Genomic DNA, 19869 nt, shown 5'->3' with positions numbered 1-19869 from the left:
GGGATAACAAAATTTTATTAATCCATACTTGTAACTAATTTTATTTGACCTATATGATAGTTTTTCAGTTAAAAATATATATATATATATATATATATATATATATATATATATATTTGATGATTTTAATATAAGCTAAGTGATAATTTATTAAATATATTTAACTAAATCTATTAAAATGTATTATAAATATATTATAATTTTTCAAATATATTTAATTAAATGTATTTGCAAATATATATAACTTACTTCTAAAAAGCTTATATAATTTAAATTATCATATACCTTTCTTTTTGGAGAAAGGAAAAAAATTGTACATAGTTTAAATAAAATTTAATTAAAAGTATAAAAAAAAAAAAAAAAAAAAAAAGCTCTTTGAAGTTCTCAAAATAATTATTGCGAAACAAAAAAGAAACACAAACCTTTTGAAGATAATTTAATTTTATTAAATGTGTAAAGGTAATTTAGATTGATACAACGGGATATGGCTGATTTATTCAAAACTTTAGGGATGTTTCCAAATTTTAAAAGGTGTAAATGAAATATTTCCATTACATCAATTGGCGTCTAAACCTTCAATTTTTCAATTTGTTTTAAATAGGTTCAATTTCCAATATAACAAATGGATTGGTTTGACGGATAAGGTTTTTTCATATTTAGGTGAAAGATGGGATCACATGATATCCACGTATATGAAACTTATATCTATCTGTTCGTTAAATTTGAAATTGGACCAATATGCAGTTAAAAATTGAAGGTCTAAATTAAAAAATCTTGGACGTCGAGAATAATAAAGTGTAACTAACTCAAAATATGTTTAACATTATAAAAATATTATATAAGAAAATTGTTAAAAGAATATATAATAACATTAGACAAATATGTTATTTATTAACTAAGATAACCCAAAAAAAAAATTAAAAAATAAAAAATGAAAAAAAAGCATATTTTTTGGGTTAGTTAAGACTACAAAATGTGGGTATAAAATTATTTTATATTTTTTATATATTTAAATGTATTCGTTAAAGTATTTGATTTTAAAATTATGAATATCTTTAAAGATGTTCGACCATATACTTCTGAACATATTTAACATTTTTTGTCATATACTTCTAAACATATTTGAGATGTTTATATGTAAAGACATTCACTTGTGTACTTCTAATGCATTAGAGATGTTCAATTGCATATTTTTAAACACATCTGAAATATTTATATATAAAAATATTCGATCACATATTTTTAAATATATTTAAGATGTTCAATCATATATTTTTTATTATTTAAAATGTTCAATCTTATACTTCTTAATACAGATATGTTTAATTACTAAATATTTTTAATAGTAATTTTAAATGGAGATAAAAATATTAATATATAATGGAACTGTATAGAGTTCACTCAATAGTGTAATTAGAACTTTTCATTAACTAATTCTAATATTCTAACCAATTATTATAGCAAATTATTTATAAGAAAATTTTCATATTGGATTTTATTATTTTAAGTAATAATATTGTATGGAATATGTATTTAACTAAACAACATCAATAAAAAAAAATAATGTCAAAATCAAATTAAATTTTAATTGCAATAAAATTAAATTAAATATTTTGAACTTAAGTTGGGTATAAAATTATTACATTGTTTATAACTTGATTATTGATAGTACAAAAATTATTAATCAATTATCAATTTAATTAAGATAAAAAAAACTCTATTATATTAGAGTATTAAAAAGATAATAATAATGGAAAGGTGTGGGGGGTATGTCTCCATGTAGTTTCATCTTTGGGTGTAACTACATTTTACTCCCCTTAGTTATACTGTTTTTTACATTTTGTCTTTTAAACACAAAGCCCCTTAAATTGCCTTTGGAATTATTATTATTATTTTTTTTTTCTCCCAGTTTAGTTTAATCGTACAATTTTTCCACATAAGTTTGGTAAAATTAGTTTTGCATATTGTGCAAAAATAAAGTAAAATAAAACAAAATAGTTTCTGAACAAAGTTAACTCAATGTGTATTTCTTAATCAAATTCATTTGTCAAAATGCATTATTGGACTCAAATGGTATAAAATTTATAGCTTAAAAGGCAATATAAGGAATTTTATAGTATAAGAAGCAAAATGAAAAAGGGATAGTATCACATGGAGTCCCTAAACTATACTGCTAGTAACGCTTAGATCCCCAAACTATTATTATTATTATTATTATTTTTTATAAATTGGTTCTTCAACTTGCTTATTTGTTTCAACATTTGTCCAGAACTAATTTTTCATCAAAAATTGTATTTTTATTGAGAGGCAAAGTGAAACTTTTATGTAGTTTAGGGATCATACATGCAATAAAACATAACCAAAAAAAAAACCTAAATAATACTTTTAAATATATTTTTAACTAATAATTAAATATTATTTTTATAGAAAATCATGAAAATGAAATAATAAAAAACCTTTATACTTTTTTGAAATATTTTTTAAAAAGATAAAATTTTTAAAACATATAAAATTTATTTTTAATAATATTATTCTTAAATCAAATGTATTTAATAAAGTTTCCTTTTACTTCATTCATTTATTCATTATAAAATATATTTTTTAATTTACGGGAATAATTTATAGGCATTTTAAAATTTGATATGGTAATTCTATTCACACTACAAATTTTGATACTCATACTATATTTTTAATTACTTTTTAATATTTCAAATAATATCTTTCATTAAAAAGTCACAGATACCCTTAAGTACATAAACTAAATAAAAATAAATTGCTACATACACTACAATAAAGTTTTAAAAAAATATTCTTAAAAATGGAGACAATGAAGTTTAGCAATTAAGAGTAAAAAATTGACAAAAATAATTGGAAAATTCCTTTTAGTCCTAAAGTTATAAGTATTTAGTTTTCTTTTAATATTTATTTGTTTTCTCTATTTTTTATCCAATTTTTTTTATTTAATTTTCATTCTATATGTTCTTCCAACCAATTATCTTTGTTATATATATTCTGAAAATTATTACAGTATATGTACCTCGAACGGTTTGATCATGTCCGAATTCTATATATTGAAGAAAATAATTGTTTAAACAATTTGCGAAATCGTTCGGTATACATAGCGCAGACAAATTGAACACATTTAAGTTATGTATATAGGTCTATTTCAATAACATACAGATTATATAATTCAGACGGAACACAAAAATCCATGAAGTCACACATAGTCGCTCGGTATACATTACCCATACAATTTGTAGTCATCCGAGCTACCGGACTATAAAAAAAATACAACAAACAAAGGGGGAAAAAAAAGGAAAAGAACGAAATATTGTTGTAGATGAGTAATCCGAGAAGGATTGTCAAAGATGAATAACATAGCAACCAGTCAAATAGATTTATCCCATTTTAATTTATTGTTGTTTTTGCATAAAAATGGAGAAAAAAGAATAAGAAAGCAGTAGAAGCAAGGAAATTGACTAGTAATAAAAAAAGAAATGAGTTAATGAGCGATTGTAGATTCAAACGTTCTTGACTGCTGCATATAAGAAAAAAATCAATAGGGATTGTTGAAGGTTAAAGGCATTTGGAGATTTTGGAATTAGGGTTGCAGGTAATATATATGTAATACACCCAAATCATACCTCATAAGTTGAGTATAATTAAAGTGGCTACCATTTACTTACAAAAAATGTGAAATTTTAGAAACTTTTCATAAATTTATGTTGTTCAAGTCTCATGCCTTAAATGCAAAACAATATTTCTAAAAATTAAAATAAGGCTATCAAATAACTTAAACAATTTAAAAACATAAAATAACAAAGTATCAACATAACTAGAAGTTCAACATAAAGATGACTTTATTCCATAAAACAAATTTATTAAATAGTTCTTTTTATGTTGCTATGATGTTCCCCATGAGACAATTAGAAAAAAACTTATTTATTGTCATTACCTAAAAGAAATAGCAAATAAAAAGCAATTTTACAAGTAAACTTAATAATTTTCCAAGTTATAAAGAATAGACATTCATATGTCTACCATTCAAATGTATATGAATACAATCAAAATAATTCTTTATATAACACTTTATATAACATATATCCCATAATAAATATATCAACACTTATGAATATTAATATAATACTTATCAAATAATTTATAACATACTTAATCTTATTGGGTGTAAAATATCTACTTATTATATCATAATGTGCAACACACCCACTTATCATATTATATTCTTATCATAAGGCACATAACTTTTCAAATTTAAATGCAAAGTACCATGACCGCTCATAACGAACCTAGACAATGATACTAGAACTTCGTATTCTGTGCTCAATTCATTTTAAGTTATTAACATATCATAATATTATATTATACACTTACAAATGATAATAATAGATAATGCAATCAACCATGCATATTTCTTACCATTGTAATATCATATTTCATACATATTCATGTAAACTTTCGTATATTCATAATTTATAACCAAATAAAATCACTTGGCAAAACATAATATTATTAAATGAAACTTTTCAAAATTAAATTAAACATAATAGAAAATTTGTAAATAAATTATTATACCAAGAAAAGTACAAAGATTCAATTCAATTTTTTCAAAACATAAGTCAAAATTTGAAAATCAATTTCCAACCAAAAAAAAAAAAAAATACTTCAATCAAAATTTAATTGCTTATAGAATACATGTCAGGACCCATCCATAACCCCTTTTTAGGACCCTAGATAAGTCATGATCCTAGGGGAAACCCTACTAAATCGTCGTATAGAAATCTGGCAACATCTCTCCAAAGAGTAAAGCATGCCCCAAAAATCACCTGCGTGAAAATACACTTCTATACAGTACCACCTTATCTCTCCCAACTTACTACAAATAATTCCACAATTTGCATCACTTCAATAACAAAATATCAATATATATATATATATACTAGAGATAATTTAATAGACAAGAATTACCTTTAAATATGCATGTCCGCCCACACCACCCATTTAGTGCCATACTATATTTCAATATCGTTTTATAAACGTACCCATGCATAATGTAGATAAGAGGGTAATAAAACAACATGAATAATAATAATATTAATAACAATAATAGCGCAACTTACCCAAAGGTTACCACACTTGTTTAAAGGCTAACATACTTACCTAAAGACTTCCATATTTGCCGTAAAGCTAACATATTGGCCCGAAGGCTTTTACACTTGTCCGAAGGCTAACATATTTATCCGAAGGTTACCGTATAATAATAATAATAATAATTTATAATAATAACAATAAAAATAATAATAATGATAATGATAATAATAATAATAATAATAATAATAATAATAATAATAATAATAATAATAATAATAAGAATAGCAAGTAATGATAATGAATAGATAATAATAATAATAATAATAATAATAATAATAACAAGTAGTAATAATTATAATATTCTCAATAATTAATAATAACAACTACGATAATAATTTGCCACAATTTTAAAGGTAAATACCATTGATAATAAAAAATAATAACACCAATAATTATAATAACGATAATGAAAATAATAATAATAATAAATAACAAAAATAACAATAAAAATAATCATAATAAATAATAATAATAATAACCGCTAATAATGATACTAATAATTAATAAATAAATAAATAACTAATAATAACAATAATAATAATAACGATAGTAATAACAACAATAATATTAATAATAGTAATAACAATAAAGGCGAATAAGTATAGTATTAGGAAATCAAATTATGAGTAGATATGGTAACATAAGATAAAATAATATTAAATAATATTTTAAAATTCATAAACATACTATGAAATATGCACAATAGTATCAGAGGTGCATACAATACCGTATAACATATTATGCGATCCATGATATCAGCTGTTACCGTATAACATATTATGCGATCCATGATATCAGCTGTAGCCGATACTTGCATTAATACAACCGGAGAATGGTTGCCTATATTGGTCGTCCGACCCCCTGAACTTGTAGATAACATAGTTACGAAGTTAAACTATTCATAGACCACATCGGATCGTTGCCCCTGTACGGTGTGTTACATACATACAAATGTAAAATAATTTAATATACATACATATATATATATATATAGGTACATAAGAAAAGATATTGATGCACCATACTATATACCAGTGGTGCCAAACGGTACTCAGCATCCTGAATACTACTCGACAGGGATGTTAAAGAGAGAAACCTACAATCGATCACCTTGGCATCCCACAGTACTGATTGCTTATAACCTGTCATGGCTAAATAGTTGTCCTTCGACCGTGAGGGCGGCTGATGCTTACTATGCACTATACTTGCCATACCTCATACCCATAGCTCCCACAGGATAACCATTTGTATATGCACACTAATCCGTAATAAAATTCATTCTATGGTCAAGGGGAAGACGGTTGGTACTTGCTCTATATTATATCTACCTACCATCACAGGGACAACCATGAATGTAACCTGCGCACTAATCCATAACAACCACCTGCGGCAAAGGAAGGGGCGGCTAATGCTCACCGTACAAATGCACTTGTCAGCCCTCAAGTCAATGGCACCCACAGGATAGCCATAATAAGTAACCATCTACAGGATGGTCATACATACTTGTATGCTATTATACAGTACATAACACATGTATTGTATGCTGCATCTAAAAATTATAAAATTTTATAATATTACAAATATCGAATTTTTGAAGAAATACAATCAAATTTGTGCACTTTCACCAAATCCACAAAATTTCACCTTTACTTTTTATCCATCATCATAAATACGCAAATTTTTCAACAAATCCATAGTTATTTAAATACATAAATATGCATTCTTGAGCTCAATAATTTAATACCAATATTTCCATAAATTTCCTTGAAATTTATTTATACAAAATATCATTTAAAATCCCCTGAAAATTTATATATATTTGAATTCATAAAATAACATTTTTAATTTGCACATTAATTCAACTATAAAGTTTAACATTAATTTAACCAAATTTAAATCCATAATTTCTTAAAAATCAAAATATAATTATGATGCAATATATAATTTTTAATTTATCCCAATTTGTCACCATAAATTTAAATAGAAATTTTATTAAATATCCAACACATAAAATATATTTTTCCAAATATTTAATTAACACAAAATATACATAAATTAACAACCCAAAATAATTTTGAAGGAGGACCACTCATATATATATATATATACACACACACACACATATATATATATACACAAGTATGTATGCATATGCATATACAAATATATATATACATATATTTATATATTCCCACACACTTGTTCATATACATATACACATTCTTTCAACAATTAAATAAATGTATATATATCAACCTAACACATATTGTAACACCCCGTCCCAAAGTACAATGGAAATTTTCCAGCTTTGACCGAGGTTGACCATTGACTTTGACCGTTGACCGAAGGGGTCAAAAGTTGACTTTTTGACTCGGATGGAATTCTTGGTTGACTGAGGTATCGTTACGAAGTACATGTTGGCACGAGTTTGTAGACTAGTAGCACATTGGAAACGGAGCTACGGTTTGAAAGTTATGGGCAAAACAAGTTGTGGTACAAACTGTCCAAAAGGTGCCGGGAGTTGACTTTTTATCGTTGTATAATTTTTCTTTGACTTTTGTATGATTGTAAAGTACTCGTCGATATGAGTTCATAGACTAGCGGCGCGCTTAAATCGGACATCTGGTTAAAAAGTTATAAATGTGTGAAGTTTACCGGATACCGTAATATTTTATTATATCTGGCTTAAGTGCACAGTAATGCCACGTGTCGTCACCTGATTGGTCCACGTGGGTGAACAGTGTCACCCATCGTGGCTTTTATTTGGCAAAAATGATGGGGAAGACAGAGAAAGAGAGAGGAGAGAGAGAGGGAGAGAGAGAAACGACCGGCCGTCGGAATCGACAAATTTTCCAGCTGACCCTTGCTACACGCGCCGGCCAGATGGGAGCGCCTCCCCATTTCCTACCAAATCCCAAAATTTCACGACCGTCGGTCGCCGGACGCATCTAGATCGAGCCGGCGAAGCTCGACGACGATTTTCCCCTCCACTGCCGGCCACCGCCGTTTGACCCCTTTCCGGCCATTTTCAGGCCACACGCGCCAGCCATCCCTCACCACCTCCTCATTTCTGGCCAGCCAACCAAATTTCACGGCCACTGGACCTCCGACGCGCTGGGATCGGAGCATTTTCCTACGAGGTGCCGAAAACCTTCAAACCCCGATCTCTTCGCCGTCTGGCCTCCATTTGCCTCACCGCCGGTCCCGTTGGAATCCTCTCCCCTCGATCTACAAAACCCCCAAAAATCTCAGTCATCGGCCACCGCACGCGTTGCCGCCGGTGACCGCGGTGGCTCGCCGGAAATCACTGTTCCGGCGAGTACCCAGTTGCACCGCCGGTCCCTCTCCACTGATTCCGACCCCCTGAATCCAAATCCGGAGTCCTTTTCCACCAATTCGAGATGGATTGAGAGAATCGAAGAGTTGAATCCCGAAAGCTTTCCGGCGAGATTCCGGCCACCACCGGTCCGATCTCTGGGAAGTAAGGCCGGATTTGTAATCCTCGTCGCTCAAGCTTCGATTCGGTATATTACTCATCAACTTTGGTTAACATTTGTGTTTAACCCCCCGAGTACCGGGTATTATTTACCCGAATAAAATATTATTTTATTTAACTGTGTAAAATTGTTAATTTAGGAGCACGTGTGAATTGTGGAATCGATCCTATGGTGAATCGTGGTTTAATTGCGTGCTCCAGGTGAATGACCCACCTCCAAATTAATTTCGGGAATTAAATTTGTAAATATTTTGTGTGAATTGAATATTTGAAATTTATATTCTATGTGTCAAATATTTAATTGATTTATTGTGGAAATTATTGGTGGATTTATTTTGATTAAAGAAGATATGCATTATATAAATTTATGCCATGTGAAAATTATTTTATGGTATTGAGAATTGTGGAATTCAATTATATATGAAATTCTTGTGGTTTTAACATTATTTTGGGCATGATTTGATTTTCAAATATTTCAAAGAAAATATTTGTTTATGTTGGTGACTTCAATTTTGATAAGTATGCCCATGGAATATTATGTGATTTAATTTATTATATTTCAAAGATATTTATGCCATTGGAAAAATTTGAATATTTAAATTGGTGGATTTGGGAGTTGCTTGATTTGGAAATCATGGAATTTATGGCGATGATTATAATGGAATTGTGGGAAATTTACGGGTTTAATTGGATGGAATAAACCCGGTATGTTATGGAAAATTTGATATTTTGAGATATAAAATAAATATGTGAATTTTATGATTTTTAGATGCACCATACACGTACTGGTGTTCTGTTTATATGTGATATGGTTAGTGTGCACACGGATGTGATTAGCCCGCGGGTGGGTGTGAGTAGCGCGCAGGTGATTTTATGGGGTTATCCTGTGTTTACCATCGGATGAGGGTAGGCCGCCCCTCCATGGCCGGGATGCCTATTTGCAGCGGTGCGGTGGGACGCCACGACCGTAGGCCGGTTTCTCTCTATAACCTTCTGTCTGGCGGTACCTTGGGACGCTGGGTACTGTTGGCGCCACTGGTATATAGTGGGTGCATCAAGTGATTTTCAGAACTGGGATTTTAAAATAAATATTTTGAAATTGCATTGGAATTAAGAATATGATTAATACTGTTTTTATTATTTAATTGAATGGGAATTTTAAATTGATTTAATTTTCTCTTTACTTAATTATTCAATAAATTAATTTCTTTTTAATTATAAATTTGGAATGCTTGATTTATTATATTTTATTTGATATTTAGTTGAATAAATTGATTCCTTGGTTTTCGGGGATTATGAATAAAGGGTTTTGTGAAAATGTTTTAAAATGGGAACTTTTCCAACCGAGAAAATCGTAAGGGTTTTGAGAGAAAATATTATTTCCAATTAATTATTATTTATCTACTTAATTATCGTGGTATTATAATTTTATGGTAGATAGGGTCACTCACTGATTGATTAGCATCTCATATTTTTAAATTCCGTTCCCCTAGGTCCAGGTTGGGTGACGTCGATCATTCGGGGTCTCAGTTCATTGCCGAAAGTCCAAGGAGCATCTCCTTTCCTTTTTCCTCTCCATCCTGTATTACTTCCTTGTCAGTCATTGTATTAATTTCATATTTATTTATATAATGCTCTGTATACTGTATTGGACATTTATGTATTAATTATGCACTGGATTACTGTTATTAATTTGAAGTGTTGCAAATTTGTGGAATTACACTGTAGTAATGTGGGAGGAATAAGGGGATGAATATAGAAGTGTGTTTTCTGTGCAGGAAATTTATGGTAAGTCCATCCCTTAGGGGAGGTTCTGCCGGATTTTCCATTGGAGGGTCCGGTAGGGTTTCCCTGGGATCAGGGCTTGTCTAGGGTTCCGGTGAGGAATTTTGAACAGGTCCTGACACATATCGATAGTGCACACCCACACTTACACACCCACACACACCCACACACACACACACACACACACACATATATATATATATATATATATATATGAAACATATATCCTTACAAACATACACATACATATGTGTACATAAACATGTATATATACACAATTTAACTTTATTTTTTTATTTTCACAATTATTATAATAATTTATTCAGAAGATATCTTTTTAAATACACTATTATAATTCACAAACAAGGTACCAATGGAAATCTAAGAGAATGAGGAACATGAAACTAACCTTAGTTGTGCTCAAAGCCGCCAAGATTGGCTGGAAAGTTTTGGCCAAAGTTCAACTTGTCATATCTCCCAAACGGCGAGGAATTGAGATGAATGGACCTCGAAACTGAGCTCAGGAGGTCCAAAAATGATGGAAATGGGGGTTAATTCGGCTCGGGTGGCCGGATCGCCAGAAAACAGGCTTCGCCATGGTCGATGACAGAGGCCCCATCTGGCAGCGTTCGACAACTGCTGGCCATGATTTTTTGGCTACCAGCTGAACTTCCCACCATCTCCCTCCTTATCCAGGGCATGTAATCAACGAAGGACCAGAATCATGCTTTCTGGTGGGAACTCCAGAGGGAGAAGGAGAGAGGAAGAAGAAGAAGGTATTTTTCTTGGTGGAGGAGGAGAAAAAAGAAAAAAAGATAAAAGATAAAAGAAAAAGAAAAAAAAGTAAAATAATAATATAATAATATAATATAATATACCATAATAATATTTTATTAAGGATGACATGTGGCACTTTATTAACGTGACATGTGGTACATCCCAATTGGTGACATGTGGCAAAATTCAAAGACTCCTTGGAATATTCTACTACCCGATAAAATTAGTCACCAAAAAAATAGATATAATTTTATAAGCTCGTAACTTTTCAACTGTAGATTCAAATTAAACGTGCTACCAGTCCACGGACTCTTATCGATGAGTACTATCACATAGTATAAGAGTCAACATCAACATTTATATAAATAAAAAGTTAACTCAGGCTCGTCGATCAGTCCAAATCGCATCTTTTTTTTACTATAACTTTCTACTCTTATCTTCGATTTTGGTGTACTACTAATCTATGAACTCCTGTTGATGATTACTTTGTCATGGTACCTCAATTAACATGAAATTCCTCCTACAGTAGAAAGTCAACTATATGACCCACTTGGTCAATCTCGGTCAACATTGATCAAACTTGGTTAAAAATTCAAATTCAGAGCATTTTATCGGGTTAGGATGTTACAATACAAATGATCAGTCCTAAAAATTTACCAAAAACTAATAGACATATAAGAGAATTTGCATATAAATTTCAGAAGTTTAGTTCATTTAACCCATTAAAAAGAATAAATAAACTGTGTTAGTGATCCCATTGTAAATTTCCAGCAGACAAGCTCAAGATTGTAAAATTCATTAACAAATGAATATAAATCCAAATGACATAACATAAAATTCTAAATTTTCTTTACTATGTCTAGTTTATGCATTATACATATCATATCAAGAGTAAAAGTGTATACATTCAAAGAGATCATTTAACATAAGTTATTTAAGTAAAAAGAACATGTTTCAAATTTTTCAGTATCTCAATCAAGTTCCAAATATCATAATTAATTCTATATAAATCCAAAATAAATTATTATTAACTAAAAAGAAAAATTTTAAGCCTACTCTTTGAAAATAATATATCTAAAGGCTAATAATCAAGTTAATAAAAACGAAATCTTAAGTTTCTAATCTGGTCTAGATTTGCAGATAGAGCAAATTGGTTAGATTTGAAAAATCATAACTAAATCTAAAAAAATTGTTTAGAGCTCATTTAAATTGAAAAATGTTCATTGATAAGTTTAGTTTTTAGGATAAATCCAGTTTTGAAAAATAATTTCATTAAGAGGTTGAAAGGGGGGTTGAAACAAGTTTTGTTTAAGTGAGACCAAAAGCTATTTTTCATTTGAAACATCAAAATCTTATTCCAAAAAGAATCATAACAAAAGAACATCTTATGCAGTAAAAAGAGACCATCTTATAGCAAATATAAAACCATTTGATTCATATTAAAACATAGGTTAAACACAAATCTAACCATACAAAAATACTAAATCAAAACAACATATAGATACAAGATCAAAGCACATATAACACACATGCTAACTATTCTCCATAACAAGGTAAATTACATTGGGTTTTCACAAATCAAAATGCCTTCCTTGATTTGATTCCCAACTACGAACAACAAAACAAAAATAAAAACAAATTTTAGTTCTAGACTAGGTTACTAAGCTAAAACCTAAATCACAAACCAAATGATGCATTTACCTTAATCTTTAATGACTCCTAATCTCTTCTACTCTTCCCTCGAAAACCCTCAAAGAAATCTATGGATTTTTTGTTTTCTCTCCTCTGTATTTTCTCTCTTCCCCTCTAGGTTTTGTATGGTAAAAAATAAATAGAACCTTAACATAACCTTTAAATAGTCTTAGGGTTTTCAAAAACCTATTTCAACTAATATTAGAAAAAATATTCCCTTTTTATTATCTTAACCTAATTAATAAATAAAACCTGAAAACAAATCAAAAATAACAAAAATAACATCGACCTTGCCTAGTTTAAAAAAGTTATCATCTTCCCCCTTACTGTTTCATACACACCCATAAGAATAATATTATTCATACCTATTTAGGGTTACTAGTTATAACTTTTAAAATCCAAAAGATTAAATTGTAATTAATACAAATTTTTAAAGATTCAAATGTGATATTTCCTATAGTTAATCCAAAACTCAAGGTTCAGATATAATATTCACTTTTTTTAATATGCAGTTGACTTTGACTAAGAGCAAAATAGTCAAATTCATGGTCAAACTAGCCAGATAGTTACATTTCAACTGTTATCACAAAATCATGGAGCAAATACGTAACTACCCTAAACTTGAAGGGTTCTTTAAGGAATTTGTCCTTCTTAATATTTTATAAATGGATATTATTGTAATATTAAAAAATTATTAAAATTATAGTGTGTCTAGCAAATTTTGTAATGTAAATAGAATTGTCCAGTAAATAATAAAGATTAATTATTGTTACATCATATAATGACTAAGAAGTACATTATTTATTATCACCTCTTTTTTTATCAATATTTATTATCTTTTTATTTGTAATATTATTTTTTTATTTTAAATATAACATATGTTAATAAATATTTAGCATAATTTTTATTTTCATCACAAATATAATAAATATTGATCCAAAAAATATATAGTAAATGAGAAAAATAAAAAAAGAATACAAAAATTTAAAGCATACCAATTGCTTATGATTTGTTAATGGCCATTTTTAATTTTTTAATATGAATATATCCATTCAAGTAGAATAGATTTATAATTTTGTTTTAGTAGAATATCAATAGATCTATAACAGAACTGATACTAACATTTTAATAAGGGATAACATTGGTTTATTAATTATAGATTATTTGAGAAGCTAAAATCAAAATCTCATAGATATTCTTTTGTTGCTTACCAAAACAGCTGCTAGAGAATATAATTTTTAAAATTTTACCAAATACATTTTAGATTCTTTGATAATCAGTCTTGGAGCTTCAAAAATCAGTTCGGAACGAAACTTAAATATTCATATGGAATAGATTTTTCTGAAATTAAAAATATACTGAACATAATAATATTCAAACATATGAAATAGTTTTTATATTTCTATATTTATTCCACATACTAAGCATGCCCGTTGAATTTTATGAATCATAAGATTTTTTAACTTTAAAATTATCTCTAAAAAATATTTTTCTCCGACATTTTTTAGTTGTTGGTACATATGATTTAAGAATTTCAATAATTTAAAAATATTTTTTTACAATAAATAAATAAAGAATATAGAAAGAAACTTAACTATATGGATTTGATTTTAAGAGTAATATTTTTTTTTTCAAAAATAAGTTATACATATTTTAGGATTTTTATTTTCTTAAAAATATTTCAAAGAATAAACTATTTTTTCCAATTTTATCTTCATGATTTTCTATTAAAAAAATATCTTTAATATTTTTAAATAATTATTGATAAAAAATATTGTTTTTATTGAAAATATATTTTACAAATATTATTTATTTTATTTTTTTTAGTGTTTTTATTATATGTATAGTCCCTAAACTATATAAAAGTTCCACTTTAATCCCTTATGATGACGAAATTGTGGATGAAAAGTTAATTAAGAACTAACAGTGTAACAAGTTAGCAAGTTTAATAACAAATTTGTCCCCAAAAAAAAAAAAAGTTTATAGGGCTAACTATCACCAACATTATAACTCAAGGCTCTCTAATAACATTATCTCGATGCAAAAACTAGTATAATTGAGGGATACTATAAGGCTCTACTACTCTCTTACTCCATCAATCTTATCTCCACTACACTATAGATGGTATCTAATTTTATTTAGACTTCTCAAGAAGTTACTAATATTAAAATTGGTCTCACAAGAGCATGCTTAACCCCTAAATTCTCTCAAACTTTGGAGCCTACTACTTTGAAAAGCCTTAGTTGTTAGAAAAGCATCCACTTTACATTTGAATCATCATCACCATTCCATACCCAAGCGATGTAGAATTGGACATCATGTATAAGAATGGCAATTTGCCTCGAAAGCCCTAAAATCCGCGGTGCACCACCCTTAACGATGCGGTTTTTTGGGGAAAAAATTGAGGTTGCGGGACGGGCCGGGACCAAGGAATAAAAACCCTGGCCTAAACCCAGCCCGATGTATATTTATTTATTATTCAAAGTAATTTTAGTTAATAATAAGTGGGCTAATCATTCATTGCATTCCAAGTCCCAAGAGTATAAGTCAATACAAATTTAAACTCGACCCATTTGATATATTGGGCTTTTTGAAAGAGATGGATTTGTGGGTATACGAGAGAAAGCCCAAAAGAGAAAGTCCACAAGGGCAAAAATGGGCTTGAAAAGGATTCAATTGCAGAACTATAGTGTACAAGGAAAGGCAACAAGAGAGGATGAAGAAGAAGAAGATGACAATGATATGGTTGGAAGCGGCACTTCCACTTGGAATCATAGCGGGAATGCTTTGTGTGATGGGAAATGCTCAATATTACATCCACAAAGCCGCTCATGGCCGGCTATTTTTCTTTCCTTATCCTCGTTTAGGGTGTAGATCCGACTCCAATCCCTTTTTCATATAGTTTTGTTCCAAAAAAATTAATGGGGGTTCTTGAAAAAAATAATAATTTGTGGGTTTTTCTTTTTCTTTTTCTTTTTTTTTTTTTCTTTTTTTGGTGTATAGCCGAAGCATGTTGGGAATGATTTATGGGACGTAGGCATGGCCATGGAAAGAAGGGAAAACCACCCTGCCCCATCCCCGATTGGGGGAGTCCTCGTCCCTGCCCCGTCTCTAAAGAAACGGGAAAAACTGCAGGGATGGATGGAAAATTCTCCCTAGGGACAGGGATGGAATTTTAAAAATCAGCCCCGTCCTGCCCCATTGACATTCCTAATCATGTAGCTTTAGTAAGGTAGCCTTTACCAGTAAGGTAGTGTGAGATCCCACATCGGTTGAAAAATGGAATGAAGCATGCCTTATAAAGATGTGGATACCTTTCCCTTATGACGCATTTTATTCCCTTGCAGGCGGGACCCAAAGCAGAAAATATCACATGCGGGTGGTCTGGGCTGTTACAGTTGATATCAAAGCCAATACCCGGATCGAAGTGCCAGCGAGGACGCTGGGCCCCAAAAGGGATGGATTGTGAGATCCCACATCGATTGGAAAGGGAAACGAAGCATGCCTTATAAGGGTGTGGATACCTTTCCCTTGTGACGCGTTTTAAACCCGTGCGGACGGAGCCCAAAGCGGACAATATCACATGCCGGTGGACTAGGCTGTTACAGGTAGTCTAGTAATGCCTCATACCCATCCACACTTACCATGGCTGTCAGGATCCGCCCAGAATTCCTTCCCCGGAACCCTAGACAAGCCCTGATCCCAGGAAAATACCACCGAACCTTCCAACGGAAAATCCGGCAGCACCTCTCCTAAGGGTAGGACTTACCAAAAATTACCTGCACTGAAAACACACTTCTATACTCATCCTCTTATTCCTCTCGCAAAACTACAAATTGTTTCCACAAATTTACAGCACTTCACAACAATAACTGCAGCCCAGTGCATAAATAAAACATTAGTGTCCAAATAGTATACAGAGCTTCATGAAGTGCTAATCAACAGAAAAATACAACACAGATGAAAGAAATAATACAACTGAACGGAATGAGTACAAAAGTACTTCTCGAAACACAATAGCAGCGGAGAACTGGTTCGCCCCGGAAGAATGTCTATCACCCCTTGCACCTAAGGGAACGGAACGTAAAAACGTGAGATGCTAATCATCTCAATGAGTGACCCTAGCTACTGAACACTTTTAATAATAATAATAATAATAATATAACAAATAAGGGAATTGAATTAATACCAACAATTAATAAATACATAATAATAACAGTTGGAAATAATAATTTGCCCTCAAAACTCTCACTAATCACTTCGTTGGAAATGTTCCCTTTTAAAACAATTTCACAAAACCCGATATTCGTACTTCCCGAAAACCAAGGGATCAAACCATTTGATAAACAATAAATAAATAAATACCCCAATATATAATTAAAATATAGTAAATCATAATAAATAACTTTGAACACTTTTGGGGTTTGGAACTTTATCTGAAAATTTACATTTGACGCACCACACCATATATCGGTGATGCCCTCCGATACCCAGCGTCCTGAGCACCGACTGGTGGGGAGATTAAAGAGAGAAACTTGCAAATGGCACTTCGGCGTCCCGACAGTACCGCTGCTGAAACTGTCATCCCGGCCAAGGAGGAGGGCGGCTGTGGCCAATATCAAACTTGCCTGCCCACGGTGTCAGGACCCGTCCAGAATTCCTTCCTGGAACCCTAGACATCAATTCATTCAAATGAATATCAAATAACATAGAATAAGTCAAGCATCCAAAATTTATAATTAAAAGAAATTAATTTATTGGATAATTAAGTAAAGGGAAAAAAAAATTAAACCAATTTAAAATCCCCAATCAAATAAATACCAGAAACAGTAATAATTATATTTTTAATTCCAATACAATTCCAAAATATTTATTTTAAAATCCTAGTTCTGAAAATCACTTGATGCACCCACTATATACCAGTGGCGCCAACAGTACCCAGCATCCCAAGGTACCACCAGACAGGAGGTTATAGAGAGAAACCGGCCTACGGTCGTGTGGCGTCCCACCGCGCCCTGCTAACTGGTGTCCCAGCCATGGAGGGGCGGCCTACCCTCATCCGATGGCAACCACAGGACAACCCCATAAAATCACCTGTGCGCTACTTACACCCACCCGCGCTAATCACATCCATGTGCACACTAATCATATCACATATAAACAGAACACCAGTACGTGTAAAGTGCATCTAAAAATCATAAATCAATACATCTCAAAATTTCAAATTTTCCATAAATATACCGGGTTTATTTCATCCAATTAAACCCGTAAATTTTCCACAATTCCTATATAATCAACTTCATAAATTCCATAAATTTCAAATCCACCAACTCCCAAATCCACCAATTTAAATATTCCAATTCTTCCAATAGCATAATTGTTTTTGAAATATAATAATTAAATCACAATATATTCTATGGGCATACTTATAAAAATTGAAGTCACCAACATAAACAAATATTTTCCTTGAAATATTTGAAAATCAAATCATGCCCGAATTGATGTTAAAACCACAAGAATTTCGCAATCCTCAATACCATAAAATAATTTTCACATTTGCATAAATTTATATAATGCATATTTTCTTTAATCAAAATAAATTCACCAATAATTCCACAATAAATCAATTAAATATTTGGCACATAGACTTTAATTTCCAAATATTCAAATCACACATAATATTCACCAATTTAATTCCCGAAATTAATTTGAAGGTGGGTCACTCACATCCCCTTAGGGGAGGTTCTGCCAGATTTTCCATAGGAGGGTCCAGTAGGGTTTCCCTGGGATCAGGGCTTGTCTAGGGTTCCGGTGAGGAATTTTGGACGGGTCCTGATACACGGTCCAAATGGCAACTCACGGGAGATGTAATACTTGCGCGCTAAACCACATATACTTATACCAGAACACCAATACTGTATGAATGCGTCTTAAATAATTATTTAATCAACCGTACCATTCTTTCCAAAATTACCGTGGGAAATGTACCAAAATTTCACACTTACCATCCCACATATTTTTATTTAACAAACCGGTACGAAAACATCGATAACAAATAAAACCATAATTTTTCTCGTAATACGAGATTCAATAAATAAAATACCGTGGGCATAATTATAAAATTAAACCACCAATTTAACAAATATTTTCATAAAATATTTAAACCAATTATGCCCAAGTTAATTTTTAAAACCACATACGATTATTACCGAAATATACTTTGCTCATGCATAATAAATAAATTAAATCACAATAAAATCATAATTAAATTGTTCCACATGAGCATAATTTAAATACCAATTAAACACCAATTAAACATAATTAATTGCCCAAAATATTTTTAAAGGTGGGTCACTCACCTTAAGCGCGTATATCAGCTAAGATCCTCCGCAGGATCAACTCAACTACTCGTACGCGCACCTAAAACATCCACAGTATACCAACCAAATATATTAATATTTTAATCAGGTAACTCCCAAATGGGTACCCGGGGAGCGAACACAAACGACATCTAAAAGTTACGAGTTATATACCGAATTGAAGCTTGAGTGATGAGGATCACGGGTTCAGTCTTACTTTCCGGTGATCGAACCCGAGGTGGCCGGAATCTCGCCGGAAAGCTTTTGGGATTCGACTCCTCAATTCTCCCAAACCATTGCGAATTGACAGAAAAGGATGTCGGATTTGGATTCAAGAGGTCGGAATCAGTGGATAGGAACCGGCGGTGCAACTGGGTACTCACCGGAACAGTAACTTCCGGCGAGCCGCCGCAGTCACCGGCAACCTTCGCCGGCGGCGGTGCGTACGGTGGCCGTTGGCTGAGAGTTTTGGTGGTTTTGCAGATCAAGGGGAGAGGATTCCAACAGGACCAGCGGTGAGGCAAACGGAGACCGGACGACAGAGAAATCGGGGTTTGAAGATTTTCGGCCCTTCGCCGAAAAACGCTCCGA

This window comes from Ziziphus jujuba, chromosome 3 (assembly GCF_031755915.1).
Source record: "Ziziphus jujuba cultivar Dongzao chromosome 3, ASM3175591v1".
Lineage (NCBI taxonomy): Eukaryota > Viridiplantae > Streptophyta > Magnoliopsida > Rosales > Rhamnaceae > Ziziphus > Ziziphus jujuba.
Note: the sequence above shows the minus strand (reverse complement) of the source record.